General features: G+C 38.0%; 1 protein-coding gene across 1 annotated transcript in view; it reads left to right on the top strand.

Moving 5' to 3' along the window:
* SLC13A1 (solute carrier family 13 member 1) overlaps positions 1 to 17,023 on the top strand; it is a 76,656-nt gene that overhangs the window by 1,097 nt on the left and 58,536 nt on the right. The gene's annotated exons all lie outside the window — the stretch shown is intronic.

Below are 17,023 nucleotides of genomic sequence, written 5' to 3' on the forward strand. Positions count from 1 at the left end.
TATCTAATTGTCCTTTATTGTTGCTATGTAATTGTCTGGCTCAGAGCTGAATGGGTGATGACACCTTGGGCTTGAAATCAGGATGGTTATACATTGTGTTTTGTCCATTTTTTCTCCTTTTTAATGATTAATGTTGTTGATCCTCGGTATGATTAACTGCAATAATTAAATAGTATATTCAGTCAGAATTGTTCTCTGCCTGGCAACCAGATGAGAGGAAGGGCAAAAGAATCACAGCCCTTGAGATCCTGTCATTCTAGTTATCAATCTCCAGAGAGCATCCTGGGTTAACACAATCCTTTCCCCTGAGACGAGGCAGCAATGTGACACTGGGGGAAAGAGATAGAAGAAAACTTGGGAGTCCTAGGGAGGGTCTAGCGCAAACTAATTTACTTGACAGCTCCGTGGCTTGGTGTGGTCCACGGAATCTTCTGGAAATCTAGTTTCCTTATGCTTCATTGAAAGCATGAAGTAATTTTCCTTGGTTAATCAGAAAAGTCTAATAAATAACTGTACATGTTCTGAGCATTTGAGATTTTTTATCATTTTGGTGTGCTTGTAGGGATTTTTCTGTTTCCTTTTAAGTGTGGTCAGTCTAAGTCCAGAATAATAAACACAATGCATTTTTAATACCTTGGGGAAATGACTGTATCAGCAAACACTTAGTGAGCACCTTCTCAACGCCAGGCAAGATGAGTGTCTCTTGGTGGTAAGAGGACAGTCACCAGAGTCAGAGTTAGGTCCCAGGTTTCCACTTAGAGGCTGTGTGACCTGGACAAATTAATTAACCTCTCTGTGCTTCCATTGTCTCATATGTAAGAGTGAGAGAGTAACAGGCTTGTTATGAGGATTAAATAAATAAGCACTCATCAAGCACTTACTTGGAGCTGTGGCTGGCACACAGTAAGTGGGCTAGTGAGAATCTCCCCAAATCTGTTGGTCCCACAGCTGTGCAGTTCCCGCCACCCCATGATGCCTTTTCTCTGAGTAGAAGAGAACCTTTCTGATGTTCTTCTCTCATAAGCATTAACCAAGGTTATACTAGTCTGGGTAAAAATAGAATTGCAGTAATTATAATACTCCACCCTCCCTCAGAAGTCTGCCACTGTCTGAAGGAAAGTCGCATCAGCTACTGAAAAGTCTCTTTTGACTCTGTCAAGGCCTCCTCTACCTGCAAAGCCGGCAAGGGATCTGGCCTCTGCCACCCACAGCTGCGGGGTGTTTCCTTCAGGAGGAGGTGCAACGGAGGTCTCACAGTGCCCCGAGGAGCGGGGGAAGAACTCTCTCCCACTTTTCGTCAAATATTGTTCTGAACCCCCAAAGTTTTAGAGAATGTCTAGTGAAAACAGCGGGCACACTCCATGGTCTTTGGTTTGGTTGGCTTTGTTTTGCAAATTCTTTGTGACTTATCCTCCCCTGTTCCCCCTGCCCCTCCCACCCCAGCTAGTTCTGAGGACTCTTCTGTGAGTCTCTGGCAGCCACTAGATGACAAATGTGAATCACAGACATAGGGATTTCATCTGAATGCCCACCCCCACCTGCTTTGAAGACTCGTCACTCCATCTAGTGCGCATGAAGGCCTTCTTTTTCCAACTCCCCTGGTCCTACCTGTCCCCCAGACCTGGCTGACTCCTACCATGAGTACATCCTGATTCATACCTGGACACTTGCTCTATTTTAATATTTCTGGGTTACTCTCAGTATAAGTCCTTACTTATGGCAGAGAAAATAAGTTAAACTAGTCAAGACAAACTTTGGCCATGAGTGCATATCATCTGTGCTGCTCCTTTGACATATACACATATGACACTTTGAGTATCTTCCATAATTTTCAGAGGAAGTGAATATAAGCTCCTTGAAAAGGAAGAACAATTAAATTAATAAAAAGCAACATTCTCCGTGCATGAGTCATTAATCAGAAAGTGCACATTAGGTCTGTGGGGAAACCTGGCAACAAGTTGCATTTGACAAACTGTGTTCCTCTTTCCTTTCCCTCTAATCAACTCATTTGTTAAAACTCAATTAATGTTAATGGGAGGATTTTTTTCTAGTACAGTAACATGATTTCATTTTTTGTTTACTCTAAATGCATACTTAACCATTCAATCAACTGCTAATCAAACCCAAAGAATATTATTTTAACTGCTGCATACAAGGAGAGCAAAACTTTGTTTCAGAGGATGTGGGCCTTTGGAGTGTTTAAAAGTTAGGTAGAGGCTTACTTTGACATGAATGCAAATCAATTTATTGTAACGTTCATGTTACCAAACCGGAGAACCCTATGCTTGCTTCCAAACCCACAATAATAGTCAAGCAAAACAAAGTCAATTTTGCTTTATAAAAGCTCAGTGAATCTACATGATGTAGAACCAACAAACAGTAAGTTATTGGCTGATTTTTTTTCATTTTCCTTCTGATTATTGAGTTGTTTCTATAGACCAGCCTTAACGCTTACCTTAATTTTACCTTAATTCAAAAATGTAGTGTCAATTATGAGAGCCCCTAAGTGGCTTTGCAATGTAACGTTCAAAAGGGAGGGGAAGGGCTTCGCTTTGCAGACATGTGACCCAACAAAGGCCAAACAGATGCTATTGAAACTGGATTTGAACTCAGGTTCTGTCAGAACTCAGAATTCATGATTTAACAGTGGTTTTGTTTTACTCTTTTCTATATTTTGTACTTTTGAAGATTTATCCTCTATTTTGAAGAGTCACATAAAGTGTGGCTTGATAATCATTTCTGAACAACTCAGGCATAACTCTTTACAATAATGCTTTAGACAGGTCAGACCAGAGAAGAGGTGCATCTTTGCCATTTCCTCAATTGACCTCATGCAACTCAATGTCTTTAAAAGGTAGAGAATTGCAGTGATTCTAACCACTGGGGCGGACCTGTGAGAACTGGAGTAGCGGGCTCATGTGTGTCATTTGCTGAACGTCCCAGAGTCCCAGCTATACACGCTTGTATTATCAGCTTGTCAGGATATGGTGCCCCTTCCCTTCACACCTGTGCCCAAATGTTTACCATGAGTCATGGCATTTAGTGGGCATCTTAAAATCTTCTAGTTGGAAGAGACCTTGGAACTGTGTATTTCAGTGTTTTCATGGAAATAATATTTTATAGTGAAAGAAAATATGTACTGATATCACCCCAGAAGCCTATGAGCATAAGTCAAACAGAAGCTCAAATTGAATCCTTATGAATTAGGTATTGTAACTGGTCAAATTTTGCAGATTAGAAATGGAGATAGAAACATGCAAATAGCTTACCAAAATGTGGCTATACAGATGTTTCCAATCAACATCTGTCTGACTTTAGAGCCAGTGATCTCAACCACAACTGAGTACCTGTGTCTTTATAGCTTCCGAGGGTAATAAGTATACTCCTAACACATTGGTGTAAATGTCACTTTACTAAAGGAATTGTATTTCCTTATTGCTTTACACTGAAACATCAAAAATACTGTCTTTTTAATCATCACATAAGTATAAGGGTAGTCCTAGTCCTTTCCCAATCAGTAGTTAGTGGCCAGTAAAACAACCCTGTAGTGTAATTGATATTTATGTAAATATTTGAATAAAATTAATAATTGCACTGAATTTTTCTTTTTGGAGAGGGAATATCTTAAATATTCCCAGATAAAAACTTGTTAAAATTGGCCTAGGCTACGTGCCGTAGTCCCAGTGATATTCACAGTGCAACTTTGTTCTTTTATGACTATTTCTAGCAGCTTGTTAATTTTACTTCTCAGAACTCCGTACTATTTCTTTGCTTATTTTTCTAGTTTCTTGGCTTTTCTTTGTATTTCTTTTGATGGAACAAAATGATAAAAAGAAGGCCAAGTTTGTTTGAGGAGTTTTAATAGGAGAAAACTGAACAATAATATTTTCTCTTTGTAGACAGCATCCTTCCAGGTGTGTCACTCCATCTAATTTACCCATTCATTATGGACCCCCTTTTTTTTTTCAGTTAAGGAGACAGGAAAACAGCCACACAGATACTGAGCAGCATTCCCTAGTTGACTGGTTGTAAATCCGAGACCAGATTTCAGGTTTCTGTCAGATACTTCAGGATTTCTCTGGAAGATATTTTACACCAGGAGAAACTTGAAGAGAGGAGAGGGGAAGAGTCAGCCGAGCAGAGAGCCTTAGGGCGCTGGACCGGCCCAGGTTAGGGATGGAGGAAACACAGCTGGGAGGGCCACCTGCTTCAGTTTCCTTCACAATCTATGCATCTGATGCACCGTAAATTTCAAAGTTATAATAGAAATTATAATAAGTAAAAGAAATGATACATAATGAGAGTCTTATGGTGCTCCATCTAGAAAAACTAAACAGGTGGGAGAAAGGTAGCTCTTGTAAAGAAATGTAAACCTTAAAGTGATAAAGGCTCTGATGGAAGGGGGAAAGTGGTAGGTTGAGAAGTCTGACAAAGGAAAGGAAAATGAGTGGGAGAAAATTTAAAAAGACCACAGGTGAGAGAAGAGGGAGGGCAGAATTCTGAGAAAACATACAGAACTTTTAAAGGGGCAAATCAAGTAATGAAACAGTTGATATTGTTTTTAATGTTGGTCTAAACTGTTGTAGAGATTTAAGATAAAGGGGGGAGATGCTATAAACTCCAAGAAAGTGAACATTTTAGATACAAAAGAGCGTCAGAATGATGGAGGGCAAGAAAAAGAAGGCATGGAATCATGCTAATTAATGTGGTAGGAGATGAACAAAACCAGAAAATCCAAATGTGATATATATTTGTTTCATGAATATTTGACGAGAACTTGCTAGGCCCAAAGTATTGTGCTCAGTGAACAGGGGCACATTACGCAGTTTAATGTTTCTGCTTTCAAGTACCTTGCACAATTGCTGAAAAGTCAATATATACCACGGCCAACATTCATCACAAAATAAGGTTGTATATAAATCCATGCCAAATGATGGAAACAAATGATTTGTGTTATAGACGTGTAATTAAAAGGTGACTATACCTCTAGGGATTCATTGTTCTTCAGCCCCTCCATTCCCCCAGCCACACACATCCCACTTGCCCACAACCTGCTGCTCCTTCTATTTCCCCTGTCTCGGAGAATCTGCTACCCCGTTTCCAGGTCTGAAATCTGTGTGTCATGTCAGATCCCTCAGATATTCCTAAGCCCTCATCACTCAGTCTATGTTGCTTTACCTCCTGAATCCACCCGCTTCCCATCTGTGTCTTCATCTCCGTTCCTGCTGGCACTGCTCTCCTCAATCCTGTCTTTTCCTCTCTCTTTCATAGACCATTTTCACACTCTTTCCCCCAGAGTCTCCTGCCAGAGGGCTATTTTTAAAATGTCAACCTCGTCCTATTGTACCACTGGTCAGACATCTTCCATGGCTCCCTTTTGCCGACAGGGGGAAAATATCTAAACCAAACATGTATATACTGATGGATCTTTGGGATTTTGCCATTTATTCCTCCTAATAGCCCTCCCCAAAGCCCCCAGTACCTATCTCCCGCATTGCATTCACATTTCCCATGGCGGCGATATTTCACTATCTGCCGCCCTAGGAGACCCATGATTGTTCTTCCCTCTCTTTCTCTGCACATGCTGCATCCTCCTCCTGGAATGCCCACTCCTTTCACCCTGTCCTTCTTGGGAAAGGCGGCTTGGGCTGTGATACAAACAGAATCATCCTCCGTGCTCTCATTGCACAGTCGTGGAGACATCGGCCTCCATCGTAGCATGTATTCCATTTTGCCTTTATCTTTGCCTCCCCCTCTAAACTGCAGATACCTCAAGAACACAGAACATGTTGTTTAACTTGTTTCCTCCGGCCCAAGCACAGTGCCTGTCACACAGTTAGATAGTTGATAACTGTGCTGAACGGATGGATTAAGGACCTCTCGCAGCAGAAGGATATGGTACATAGCTAGATCTTGTAGGAGGGATAAGATACAGGAGAAAGGAGATGATGAAAGGAAAGAACTTCAAATAGAGTATAGAGAGCGACTAAGGGACAGAACAAGAATGTAGGTGTAACAGGAGTGTGTCTCTTCCTTGAAGCTCTTCTTTTCCTTTCATGATACATATTTATGCCTTGGTTGGTAACAATAGTATATGTGAATGTCTACTGTCAGCCTCCTAACAACCATTAGTATAGTCAATATTATCCCCATTTTACAGATGAGCAAACAGACACTCAAAGAGATTAAGCAATTTGCCCAAAGTCACACAGCCTCTAAGGGGAATGGGAGGATTTAAAGACAAGCTGTCTGGCTCCCAAGCCCATTGATGCTGTTGCTTCCTTAATGGCATTTATATCAGATTTTTACAACCTCGTGCACCATTGTTCCTGCATTTGTAATTACAAAACACATGTTGAGATGAGGTCTCCCACTGCCTGGATTACAGAGCAACCACGACCCCTGATGACCAAATAATGTGAGCAAGAAATAAACTTTGGTTGTTTCAAGCTGCTGAGATTTAGGGGGTTTTGCCACAGCATAAGCTAGGCTGTCCCAACTTATCTAGCATATTCTGAAAAACTCGCCAAGTGATTCTGTCATGCTACCCTCTGGCCCATGTCCTCATCTGTAAAATGGACAAGACTTAAAAGAGTTTTCAATGTTATTTGTGGATTGGCTGCCCCAGAGTCTCCTGAGGTACTTATGGATGAGAAGTCCAGGATGCTGCACATTTAACAGACTCATCATGATTCGGAAGCAGTTAATCCATGGCCTGAAATGTTATCACACCCTGGTGCACTGGAGAACAAGATGATCTCTATGGCTATGTCCAGTTCCACTGTGTGCATGGGGTGTGAATACAGCATGTCTCCTTTGCTAATTGCTTTTAGAAGTTAGATGAAAAGGAGTTAAAAATTCCCTTGTAACTGACATAGTGGAGCCACCAATTGCCTTTCCCGGCTACCCATTTTGGGCTGAAAACTAACTAGAAATGCTAATTATTTTTCCTTGACTTTGTAGTTGAGCTTCTTACTCTCCATCTTCCAAGATGGAGTCACTTTAACCTTTGCAGTTAATATGGATTGAGTCTTGAGAATTTCCTGCAGCAGTAGGGGTAGGTGTGTCATGAACCATGCAAAGCCCTTTATGGGTTCTGTCAAATAATAATAGTGTTTTTCTTGTAGCACACAGATTTAGAATGCATTATTTTTCTCCTGTCTTAATTGCTTTGCATTCTTTTTTGAAAATCAATTGCAGTGAGTGAGGCCTGTGATTGGTCCTGCTCTTCTCAAGCTGTGCTGAGAGATGGTACCTACATATGTACTAATTCTTCAGTGAAATTATTCCATAATATCAGTCAGTATGTCATTAAAAAGGGGGAGAAGAGGTGAAAAAACTATATTTTAAAGCCTAATTTATATTTCAATTCCACCCGGAACAATAATTTGAAAGAGAACCAAGGTGATTTTTAAATATAATCAGCCACATTTCCCAAGATAATTTGACACTCAGAACTTCAGTAGGGGGGAGTCATCATCCACATTGCCTAGTCATAGGGTCATTTGCCTTTTCTGCCTCGGTAGCAAGTTCCCGGCTGTGCTTACTTGGGGTGGTTAAGACAACATACGACTAATATTGTGAAATGGGAAAGTGGGAGAGTGGCAGCTACTGGGAAGTGACCTATGCAAGTAAAAGTTTTAGTTCCAATTTCAGCTTATTAGCAAGAGAGGTGAGAACCTCAGGAGAACTATAGAGACAATTCACCCACCAGGATGAGCGCCAAAACATCCAGTGCCAGGCAAGTAGGAGAGAAAACAGAAAAGAGAACAAGGCAAAGAAAAGAGATTCCTAGGCTAAAGAATTTATGCCTAGTAGAGGGATTGTTTTATATAGGGATCAAGATATATGAATAAAAACAGCTGTAGGAAAGACACCGAGGGAAAAAAGCTTCATTCATTTAATAAATATTACTGGGCACTTACTGTATGCCAGGCATTGGTTTAAGTGCTGGGAATAAGGCAGTAAATGAAATGAGATGTGCTCTCATGGATATACTTGGATTGAACTCTACTACATACTAGCAATGTGATTATTGATCCTAAGTTCAACATGGAATTACCGTACCTACTTTATAGAATTTTGGTAAGGTCTACATAAAACAAATATTATATCTGGCATGTTGCAGGCATTCATAAATGTTATTTTCCCCTCCTCTTAGTCATAAGTCAGAAAAACAGATTTGCCTATTTATTTGGCAAATATCTTCATCTTTTAAATAAGATTTCCTATCTTTAAAGGCTGTGATTACCAGTCTAGATGAAGTTTGTACAATTAAGACCCCCCTCATCCCTTTCTCCACCATAAACACAAAGCTAATAAACAACTCTGTAGACCAGAATGGGTCAGAAAAGCAGGCAAGCAGAGCAGATGTGAGAACCTGTGGTCTGAAGTGCTCCCACATCATTCTAGGGTCAGAGTTAATTTTAGTGCCACAAACTAAGGGCTGGAGAATGGTTTTCTTGGCAACTATGACAGGCCCAAAAAAAAGCTAGACTGACCACTCTCTGTGGTGGCATTCAGAGGAAGCAGATTCTGCCCAGCCTCCCAGGCAGAGCTGATCCAAGCTTCCTGATCCAGCTAGATGACAGGATTTGCATTGTCCTGGGAGGACAGGACCTCAGGCTGACAAGGTAAGGCACACTGTGTACTATGAGCTAAGGACTGGCTGGAGGCAACTGTAAAACTTCTAGATGGTAAATAATGAGTACAGAAAGAAAAAACACAAAAACAAAACAACTACCATACAGGGTAAATCTGGAAATAAAATTTCAAAATGAAATAAGACAACCAAGAAAGTCTGACAATGAAATCAACACAGATGAAAACACTCCAAATAAAATGAAAATAACAGGGAAATCAATAGATGAGGAAAGGGGGAAAATCCACAATAGATGTCAAATTATTTTTAAAATAGAAATATATAATATTGTATTACAATATGCAATTACACACCAACATATTAAATAACCTAAAAGTGGATAAGTTCCTAGAAACATACAACCTATGAAGACTGAATCATAAGGAAACAGAAAACCTGAACAGACCAATAATGAGTGTGAGGTGCTTGAATCAGTAATCAAAAACTTCCCAACAAAGACAGGCCAGGACCAGGGCTTCACTGGTAAATTCTACCAAATATATTTTAAAAGAATTAATGCCAATCCTTTTAAAACTGTTCCAGAAAATTGAAGAGGAGCAAACACTTCCAAACTGATTTTATGAGGCCAACATTATCCTCATACCAAAGTCAGGCAAAGAGACAATACAATGAAAGGAAATTACAGGCTCCTCTACAAAGTACTAGCCAACCAAACTCATTAGCACATTAAAAGGATCATACAACATGAGCAAGTGGGTTTTATCCCTGGGATACAAGGATGATTCAATATACACAAAACAGTTAATGTGATGTATCACATTAACAGAATGAAGGATTTTTAAAAATCACATAATCATCTCAATAGATGCAGACAAATCATTGACAAAATTCAACATCCTTTTATGATGAAAAACTCTCAACAAATTAAGTATAGAAGGAATGAACCTCAACATAATAAAGGATGTATATGACAAGCCCTGAGTACATAACATCATACTCAATGGTGAAAAACTGAAAGCTTTTCCTCTAGGATTAGAAATAAGACAAGCATGCCCACTCTCACCACTTCTATTTAATACAGTATCAGAAGTCCTAACCAGAGCAATTAGGCAAGAAAAAGAAATAAAAGGCATTAAATTGGAAAGGGAGAAGTAAAATGATCTTATGTGTAGAAAACTGTAAATACTCTACAAAAAACTGTTATAACTAATAAACAAATTCAGTAAAGTTGAAGGAGACAAAATCAATGCAAAAAATCAGTTGTTTTCTACACACTAACAACTATGAGAAAAGAAAAAAATTTTTTAAATCCCATTTACAATAGCATCTAAAAGAATAAAATACTTAGGAATAAACTTAACCAGGAGCTTCACCTTCTGAAAACTATAAAACTTTAAAACATTGATGAAAGAAATGAAAGGAAACCCACATAAATAGAAAGACATCTCATGTTCAAGGATTGGAAGACTTAATATTGCTAAAATGTCCATCTACCCAAAGCAATCTACAAATTCAGTGCTATCCCCATCAAAATTCCTATGACATTTTTTACAGAAATGGATAAAACAATCTTAAAATTCATATGGAACCACAAAGACCTTGAATAACCAAAGGTATCTGAGCAAAGAGAATGAAGCTTGAGGCATCACACTTCCTGACTTCAAAACACATTACAAAACTACAGTAATTAAACAGTATCTTACTGGCATAAAGACAGACATATAGACCAATGAAACAGAATAGAGAAATCAGAAATAAATCCATGCATATGTAGTCAACTGATCTTTGACCAGGGTACCAAAAATACACAATAGGCAAAGGACTTGAATGGACATTTCTCCAAAGATGATATACAAATGACCAACAGACATATGAAAAGGTACTCAATATCACTAATCATCAGGGAAATGCAAATCAAAGCCACAGTGAGTTATCACTTCACACCTATTAGAATGGTTTTAATTTTTTTAAAAAATGTGTTGGTGACGATGTGGAGAAATTGGTACCATGGTATACTGTTGGTGGGAATATGAAATGATGCAGTCACTATGGAAAACAGTATGGAGGTTTCTCAAAAAATTAAAAATGGAACTACCATATGTATGATGCAGCAGTCTCACTTACAGGTATATAGCCAAAAGAATTGAAATCAGGATCTTGAAGAAGTATTTGTACTCCCATGTTCATTGCAGCATTATTCACAATAGCCATAATATGGAAACAACCTAAATGTCCATCAATGAATGAATCAATAAAGAAAAATGTGTTATCTATAGACAGCAGAATATTATTCGGCCTTAAAGTAAAAGAAGGAAATCATGTCATCTGAGACAACATGGATGAAATCATGTCATCTGCGACAACATGGAGGACATTATGCTGAGAAATAAGCCAGTGATAGAAGGAAAAATACTGCATGATTCCACTTTTATGAAGTATCTAAAATAGTCACATTCATAAAAGTAGAGAGTAGAATGGTGGTTGCCAAAAGTTGGGTGGAGGAAGAAATGGGGAGTTGTTCAACAGGTAAAAGTTTCAGTTATGCAAGATGAGTAAGTTCTAGAAATCTGCTGCACAGCACAGTAACCATAGTTAACAATATTGTATTGTGCACTTAAAATTTTTAAGAGGGTAGATCTCATGTTAAGTATTTTTAACACACACACACACACACACACACACACAAAACAAAAACAAACAAAACCCAGAATGGGGCCTGAGGAAACTTTTGGACATGATGGATATGTTTGTTACCCTGATCGTGGTGATAGTTACACAGGTATATGCATATATCCAAAACTCAGCAAACTGTATACAATATATATGTGCAGTTTTTTGTGTACCTATTAATCCTCATTTTTTTAAAAAGAAATATAAACCAAGAGCAGGTGAATATAAAAAAAAAGACTAGTTAGAAATCTTGGAAATGAAAAATAAAGTCTCTGAAATTCTTTTAAAAATTAAATTTTAAAAACTCAAGATATAATAAACTGTAAACTTTAAACTGAGTACACTTGAGGACATAATCAGTGAACTGATAAGAAAGAATACTAGAAATTCACCTAAAAATCAGACAGAATAATAAATAAATAAATATGCTTTACATGAAAGAATAATTTGAAGGATGAATTCGGAATTTCCAACATACATGTAAAAGGTATTCCTGAAAAAAGAGGGACTAGAAGAGAGATTATATTCAAAGTAATAATGGTTAAAATTTTCAGAATTAAAAAAGATATGAATCCTCAGATAGAATATGCATTTCTAAGTACAAAATAATTTAATTAAATATTAGTCCATGTTTAGACACATCATAAATGAAACTTCAAACCACCGAAGATAAGGAGAAAATTTTAAAGCTACCAAACAGTAAAGAGAACAAAAATTATACAAAAGGATGATAATTAGATTAATTTCTCATTTTTTTCAACAATAATGAAGATGTCTAGTACAGATTTACATGACCCTTATGGGGAAAACTTCAAAATATTATAGAAGGAATTTAATGAATACCTAAATGAATGAAAGTGTTCATAGATGGGAATATTTTAGGGCCATTTCTTGTTTTATAAATTCTGTGTAATTTCAATAAAAATCTAAAATTCAAAATGTAAAAGCCTAAAACTATCAAGGCAAGTTTGAGAAAAATGTAAGATAAGGGACTTGAGGTACAGATTGTAAAACTTATTGAAAAGCTATAGTAGTTAAAAGAGTTTAGTAATTCTGCAAGAGTTGATGTTTGAAAGGCGGTCGGGGGAGTAGGTGATTGAGGGACAAAACAAGGAGTCCATAAACACATGTGCCTGCATTTGTAGCGATTTGGCACAGGAAATAATATAGCAACATAAATTAGATGGACCAAAGATGGACCATCTAATAAAAAAAGCCAGGGCATTTAGGTTATACATTTAGAAAAAAGGCACCAGATTCTTCTACAAATAAATGTAGGCCCTACACTTGAAAACAGCCTTTTTAAGTTTTAGAAAAAAATATGGGAATGTAATAGAATATAGAAAGAATTTCTCATACAAGGTAGTAAAAGCACAGAATATAACAGAAAGGATTTTAAAATAACTGCATTAAAATTAAAATCCTCTTATCAACCAGAAATAGAATAAAACCAATTTCATAGATGAGTCAGAGAGTAAGACAAATATTTGCAAATATATACTTATAAAGAAATATTATTAAGAATCTAAAAATAACTCCACAAATTCATGATAAAAAGAAATAAACAACTGAACAGAAAGATGGAAAGAGACTATAAATAAGGTAATTTTCAGGAGAGAAACAATTATGTTCAATAACCATGAAAAAAATACTTCAGTGGTATTCAAGCAAATGCAAATTAAGAAGAACTTTCCATACCATCAGATTGTCCAATAAATAAATTAGTCCAGTATGCCAATGGTTGGTGAAACGGAACATTCTCACATTGTTGGTGCTAATACCGTATAAACTGATACAACCATCTTGCATACTTTCCACTCAGAAACTTCGATAACTGCTTTTATACACTAGCTTAGAAAATCTCTTTCCTATATTCACTTTGGAACTAAGTACAAAGATGTTCGTAGCCCGTAAACAGCCATCAGTAGAAAAACGGACATATGAATTCTAATGTATTTATAAAAAGAAATGCTCTATCCATTTAAAACAAATTAACAATAGGCCTTCATGTATCAACATGAATGCACTTGAAATAGATAAAACATTGAGTGAAAAAGCAAGTTGAAAAATCACATATACAGAGAATCTTATTTAATCTCAAAACCACATGATGTTTATTAATGCATTAAAGGCTACATGTAGTAAAATCACAAAAGCATGGATAGAAAGGACACACATTCTAGACAGTGGTTGACTTTCAGGATTTCAGAGAAGGAAGTGGAGTGGTGTATATAAATCTTGAATGTTTTGTTTATTTTTTAAAAATTCAAGCAATTGTGGCAAAATATCAGCATTTAAAAATATGTGTACGAATGTGTTTATTATATAATTTTCCATATGTTCTTCATATTTCATAATTTAAAAAATGCTTTTAAAACATATACTGCTAGAAGGCTTCTTATGCTTCATTTTTTCAAAAATATCAAGGACCAGGAATCTCTGTTTTTAAATTTTTATTAGAGTATAATTGATTACAATGTTGTGTTAGTTTCTGCTGTACAGCAAAGTGAATCAGTTATACACACACATATATCCACTCTTTTTTAGATTCTTTTCCCATTTAGGTCATTAGAGAGTACTGATCAGAGTTCCCTGTGCTACACAGTAGGAGGTCCTTATTAGTTATCTATTTTATATATAGTAATGTGTATATGTCAATCAGGAACAGGAATTTCTTGCCCATATTGGTTGGTAATCATCTGCACGTAATCTCTCTGGTAGTTTGAGAGAATCTTCTTTTAACAGGAAAGGTGGAGATGGCCCATAAATGAGCCAGAAAGGCACAGCGTACACACACAGACCAGGAAAACACAGTCAAGTGACATTACACCTCACACTATCGAATGGAATTTACAATATCTGTATTCTGCATAGCTGCCTCTGCCTGGTGGATGTGGTTTGCTGAACTTCTCGGTGTAACTTTTGGAAGTGTATAGGTTTTTTTTAACAGAAAATCGGTGTTTTTATTTTTGGGGAAGTCCTCTGGACTTTTCCCCCTTTGTTTCATATAGTATTTTGAGAAGAGATCATGACTTAAAAAATATTTCTGTAAGATCAGTCTTACTCATAATTTTGAATCTTTTTTCCTTCCTATATTTTCCTTCACAATAAACAAAATGAAAGTAGACGTTACTTGTGTTGCTCTCACTCAGTTCAAGAATTTATAATACTAAAATGTTTTGCTATCTGTGGAACAGAATTTGATTCAAGTTTTTACTTGTTATGGTTGCAAGGTTAATTTTAATAAAGACAACAGAGGTACTCACGATTTTCACTAGACTTGAGAGGGACTGAGAGGAAAATGATTCACCCACAGTCTAACTTACTTGACAATTGGTCTTTTACTGTTGTATCAGTGTTTGCTGATGGTGGTAGTACTGGTGATTGTGGTGTATAATGGTGGTTACAGTGGTGTCCTTCTGTTTTAGGAGTAGGGGGCTTGATAAGAAGGTGGAGAAAGAGAGGGAAGAGAAAAAAATTAAAGAGACAAAGATGGTAGAGCTAGAGATAATGGGTCACTCTAAGAATTTCCAGTGATATAATGAAGCAATTTTTTCCTCTATCTCAGAGATGGTTCTACAAACATTCAGAATGGTTCAAACATTCAGAATGACTTTTGAGTTGTGAGCACTGAGATAACTCCTGAGCTTTCTTCTTCATCAGAAGAACGTGTTCACGCAAAATCATTCACCCTCATTTTAGTTTTGTTGAATATGATGTAAATAACAAATGAAATGTTTTTCTCTATCTTTTGTCTCTTTCTTTTTCTTAACAAAAACATCCACAGATCTTTGATTTTTTTTAAAAAATCCTATATATATTTAATATAAGATTCTTAAAATACTTGACTTTGTGCCTGGATTAACCTTGTGTTGTTGAAGGCCTAAAGTGCTAATAGGAAAGAACACTTTCCTGTCCAGGACTCCAAGCCTGACCAAGAAAGATCACATAATGGAAAACAGGAATTTGAGGAAGGAGGTAGTCCTAGGATAGATCCATCAATAGGATGACTGCATAATTTGTCAGCCAAAGAGGGACACTTTGGAGAATGAAAGTGATTGCTAATCAAAAGGGATACCTGCCCAACAGGTGTAAACCAGCACTATGCCATGAAAACTGACACAGATGGCCATCCTACCCATTCAGAGGGGGATACATCTGTTTTCCTCCTTTTCTAGACTTCGAGCTTCCTTAAGATACGGGAAAAAGAGGCATTTCTTACACATTGTGGGAATGTAGCTATCAGGGACAACAGATATAGTGCCTTAGCCAGATGCAGCTGTAATCTCCTGGGACACATAGGCAGAAATATGAAATGTATGTAAGTGTTTGTGGGAAGCTCCATAGACAAGATGTAAATATGAACCTCACGTTGAAGAATGGCCAAGTTTTCACAATAGATTATGAGTCTAGGGATTCAGCTTGAGCAAAAAGACACTTACTGGAAGCACGTTTCTGGTTTGCAAGTTGGACCCAGGGATAATGATAAAAGGGAAGGTCCGAAAGGTTACTTCCTCGAACGAGGTAGTAACCCAGGGCTTCTCAAACTGTAACTTATGTAAGAATCACCTGGGGAACCTTAAAATGGTGATCCTGATTCAGAACGCCTGGGGAAGAGCTTGAGATGCTTGCATTGTTTACAAGCTCCCAGATCATGTTGATGCTGCTGGTCCATGGACCACACAGCTGGTAGGCAGAGAAATCCAAATGAGCGATCCAAGTGTTGATTCTCACTTGGTGATTTGCAAGGAAGAGCAGGTAGGCAGCATTTTTATTACCAGAGATTTTACTCAAATGCTGTTTAAGGCCAAGCAGGTAAGAGAGTGCGTGAGATGGTGCAGAGGTACTGTGCAGAACTGAAAAAACTGAAAAGCACAGAACTGAAAAGAACTAAAGGGGAATTTCGGAGTCCTCAAGTCTGGAGAATTATTGACCTGGAAGAATATGATTCCAGTGTTACCGAATTCCTTCGTTTTTCAAGAGAAGCCAGAAATCTGGATTTTAAATCTAATATGAAATCTGCTTGTTTGTAAATCTGGACTCAAATTAAATGCACACACACACACACACACCATTGTACGTCAAGTAAACTGTACTTTTTGCTAGATTTGGCCATCAGTTCGCAACTGCTTTGTCTACATAGTTAAACTAGGTCAGAGGGTCCAAGAAGCCAAGGTATGGTCACACGCAGGTAGAAGCCGTCACATAAGAGTATCTGGGGGCTTCCCTAGTGGCACAGTGGTTGAGAGTCTGCCTGCCGATGCAGGGGACAGGGGTTCGTGCCCCGGTCCGGGAAGATCCCTCATGCCGCGGAGTGGCTAGGCCCGTGAGCTATGGCCGCTGAGCCTGTGCGTCCGGAGCCTGTGCTCCACAACGGGAGAGGCCACAACAGTGAGAGGCCCGCGTACCGCAAAAAAAAAAAGAGTATCTGGGGGCTCACTAGTATGACTGCCTGATTGAATGTTATGGATTAGAGTTTAGAAGGGTGTATGATGAGGAGCAGGGATCAGAACCCAAATATGAAGAAGGAATATAGATAAGACTCTTTAGAATTATTTCAGGAAGTACTGGGGTGAGGTTTTTTTGTTTTTTGGTTTTTTTTTTGGCTGCGTTGGGTCTTCGTTGCTGCACGCGGGCTTTCTCTAGTTGTGGCGAGCAGGGCCTACTCTTCGTTGCAGTGTGCAGGCTTCTCATTGCGGTGGCTTCTCTTGTTGAGGAGCACGGGCTCTAGAGCGCAGGCTCAGTAGCTGT

The sequence above is a fragment of the Aethalodelphis obliquidens genome, unplaced genomic scaffold, assembly GCF_003676395.1.
Source record: "Aethalodelphis obliquidens isolate GAN/ISIS:26980383/991018 unplaced genomic scaffold, ASM367639v1 scaffold5, whole genome shotgun sequence".
In the NCBI taxonomy this organism is placed as follows: Eukaryota; Metazoa; Chordata; class Mammalia; order Artiodactyla; family Delphinidae; genus Aethalodelphis; species Aethalodelphis obliquidens.